The sequence below is a fragment of the Phoca vitulina genome, unplaced genomic scaffold (genome assembly GCF_004348235.1).
Source record: "Phoca vitulina isolate PV1807 unplaced genomic scaffold, GSC_HSeal_1.0 scaffold16, whole genome shotgun sequence".
NCBI lineage: Eukaryota > Metazoa > Chordata > Mammalia > Carnivora > Phocidae > Phoca > Phoca vitulina.
The window spans coordinates 16,733,879-16,737,774 of NW_022589719.1; the positions used below are offsets into that span (position 1 = coordinate 16,733,879).

Below are 3,896 nucleotides of genomic sequence, written 5' to 3' on the forward strand. Positions count from 1 at the left end.
GAAGTCGAAGTTTGGGAGACCAAGGTGCTGATCCAACAGAATTTTAGGTTAGAAATTAGACCAAATGACAGCTGACTGAATGGCTGCCTCTGACCTCACTAAAGATATTGCAGATATAAAATAACAATTTTAGAGCTTAAAAATCTTGACTCCATTCCCATTAGAGAATCAGCAAACTAAAATAACTGCTTATCTTATATAAACAGTGTCAATTATCTGTAAGCCATAAGCAAATAGTTCTGTTCCTTAAATTAAAACATAAGTTAAATTCCTAACTTCATTAAAAATGATATGTGAAAGTGAGAGTGGAATTCAGGACATTATAATAGAGATATTTGAGTGAATGAACATGAATGAAAAATCATAAACTCACAAACAGTTTGAGACTTCCTTACTAGCTGGGCAGCCTTTCATTATATCTTTAAGTTTCTATGTTTGTAGAGACTATAATGTTTTCATCTGAGGCAGAAATTTTTTTTTTTTTAAAGATTTTATTTATTTATTTGACAGAGACAGAGACAGCGAGAGCAGGAACACAAGCAGGGAGAGTGGGAGAGGGAGAAGCAGGCTTCTTGCTGAGCAGGGAGCCCAATGCGGGGCTCGATTCCAGGACCCTGGGATCATGACCTGAGCCGAAGGCAGACGCTTAACGACTGAGCCACCCAGGCGCCCTGAGGCAGAACAAAATAGGTGTTTTACAGATTATATGACTGAACACGTAGAATATATAGAAAATCCAAAAGAATCTGCATATACATATTTATAAGTGAATTAGACAAGATAAAGCAATACAAAGGTAGTGAAAAAAATCTAGTATTTCCATAAAGTAATAACAAGCAAATAAAAATCGTATAAAACCATTTATAAAAACACCAAGATATATCATGCAGGTAGGAATAAATCTAACAAACATTACACAAGACTTCTGTTTGGGGAAAAATATGGAGAATAATTAAAGAAAATAGATGGATAAATAGCAGATAATATCTGATCATGGATTGCAAGATTGACTAGTATAAGCATTCCACTTCTTTCCAAATTAATTTATAGACAAAATGCAATCTTAATAATTCCCAAGCCTTTTGTTTTTCATTTGTAAAAGTTGATGAGTTGATTCTAAAATACACATTGAGACGTATGAAGGTCCAGGAATAGACAAGATATCTTTCAAGAAGTACATCATTGGAATATCTGGTCTACTAGTTAGCAGGAATTATTTTAAAAGCTGTAATACTTAAAAGAATGTGATATTGTTGCTAGGTTAGACAAATACAGAGAACAGAATAGAAAATTCAGAAATAGACTCACTTATATATAGAAATTTGATATACAGTAATTTAGCAATATAGAGCACTGTATTAAAAAAAGTCAAGATGCTTGCTGTATAGATATCAATACATAAAAAAAAAAACTTGACGCCTTCAACATGAATATCAAGCCCAGATTGATTTTAAATTTGAATATAAAAGGAAAAAAAACAGTAAAATTTTTAAAGAATTTTATAGGAAAATTTTTTAACTCCTAAAGGATGGAAATAATTTAACAAGAGAAAGAAAGCACTGTTCATAATGGAGAAGATTAACAAATAAGACTGTATAAAATGATCTTGTCCACTAGATACCTTTTATCTAATAAGGATGTTTTAGTTACATTTTGGAAATTAGTTCTGATCTTTTAGAAATGGAAGCTGATTTTTTTTTTTACAAGTAAAAAATATATAAATATATATCTTGGAATTTCTACTACAAAATGATCCAATTGTGTGTGAAAGTGGATGAGGTAGAGATGAAATTAGATTGTCCATGGCACAATAATTCTTGCGATAATGATAGACATAGGTTCATTATGCTCTTTTTGCAAATTTTCACTTACATGCTTGAAAATTTTCTCAATAAAATACTTAAGTCAACAAAGTAGGAAAAATCATTTGCCACACATGTAGTTGCCAATGAGCTCATATCCTGAATTGATAAAGAATCCCTATAAACCTGTAGGACATAAAGGTAAGAGAACAATGGCTAAGAGACTTGAACAGATACTAGACAAAAGAAGACATTCAGTTTCCAATAATCATGAGAAAGGGGATCAATATCAGTAGTCATAAAGGAAGTGTAAATTAAAATTATAGTGAAATACCACTGCATGCCCACCAGAATGGCTAAAATTAAAACAAACAAAAAAAGGATTGACCATACAAAGTTCTGGCAAGGACATGGCACAAACAGAACTCTTAGATATTAAAGATTAAAGTATAAATTATTACCAATGATCTTTGAGGTCTCAGTAGGCTTCCCAGGCCCACAAACCAGAAAGGTGCCATAGACTGGATCACAGATCTTAACTAGACGGAAAGCCAGAATGCCAAATGCAGTGACTGTGTAATTTTTTCCCCCTGGAGGAACTCTCCTATCAAGAAATAGAGATCACATTGACCAATGGTGTAAGGATTTAAAAATTATCTACCTTCAAAATAATACCATTGGGGAAATTTAAAATGTTAGCAAACTCAAGAAACACGAATATTTCAATTTAGCTTTTAACAACCCTGAAAAAAATGGAAAATTTGGAAGGATCTGAAGGGCTGACAAAATTTAGCTTGACTGTATGTTTCGTTGGAGAGCTGAACAACAGTAAACCCCACAGCACAGCATCTATCTGAAGGAGCTCTTTTGCATGGGTAACTCAAGTGCTGAACTTGAATGATACAGGAGGTTGGTGGTGGCAATTCTTCAACAAAGTGCAGGATGACAAAGGGAGCTCAGAAGGGATTCAAGAATGGCAGAATTAGTCAGTAATTAGGCGGAAAAAACATATTGTCTCAAATGTGCCAAAGACAGAAACATGTGGCTCAGAGGAAACTTCAAAAATAGCATAAAAACAGACAAGAAAAGTTACCCAGGCTTTGCCAGGCATTGGTACACCGATATCACTACTATCCTATCATCTTTAGAGAACAAAGACCACCAGATGCTAGAAATACAAGAAACAGAACTCAATCAAAAGAAGTCAGATGAAAGCAAAGAAGACCTAGCATTCTGGCATAACCTCTCTGAGTTTACTCCTGAATCTACGCTGGAAACTCTTAGACAGATGGAAAAATAATGGAAAGACCAAAAAAAATTAAGTGCTAGAAAGAAGAAAGGGAAACTACCAGAACTTTGATCAGTGAAGATGGAAAAGCCCTGAAAATAAATGAACCCAAACTTGACTTCTCTGTGAAAGATGATGAAAGACATAACCAGATCATCCTGGATCTTGCTGTCTATAGGTATAGGTAATTGATGTTGATGTGCAGTCAACTTATATGTGTATAATGGCCAAAGGAAAGTCGGTTCAGCTTGTACTTCCTGTTGAAGTCAAACCTTAAAGCAGCTGTGCTAGAAAATCTCAGACAATAGGGTAAGTTTAGTAACTTACATGCCCAAAATAGAAGTAATTACAGGTGGCAGAAAAGCACCCAGGTCTGTGAAAACTACCTTGAACATTAGCAGAGAGCAAACAAAAGAAGCAAACAAACAGAAACTAGAAGTAGGTTCTAACAACCACACAGTCCCTATGTAGCTGATAAAATTCAAAAGGAAAAATACGCACTCAGAAGTGTTAGATCTGAACAAAAATTATACCAATTGAAAAACATCCACACTTGGCAGATAACCCTAGAATACCTCCATTGATTTGGAACATCAGACTATGACCCATGAGACTTAGTTGTACTCAGTGCAAAGAGTGTATATATAACATTTATGGAGTAAACAGAGTTGTTTATCAATGTTACTATGCTAATGTTTTCACTTTCCCACTTTGTGTCATACTACTTAAACTAGTTTAAAGTTAAAAGGAGTACCTAAATATTCTATAGCTGATTATTTGTCTATATAAAGTTTCGGCTAATGAAA

At 34.0% G+C, this 3,896-nt stretch overlaps 1 pseudogene; it reads left to right on the top strand.

The window, feature by feature from the left end:
• The first annotated feature begins 2,841 nt into the window (after positions 1–2,841).
• Positions 2,842–3,694, top strand: LOC116638622 (annotated as a pseudogene).
• The last annotated feature ends 202 nt before the right edge of the window (positions 3,695–3,896 follow it).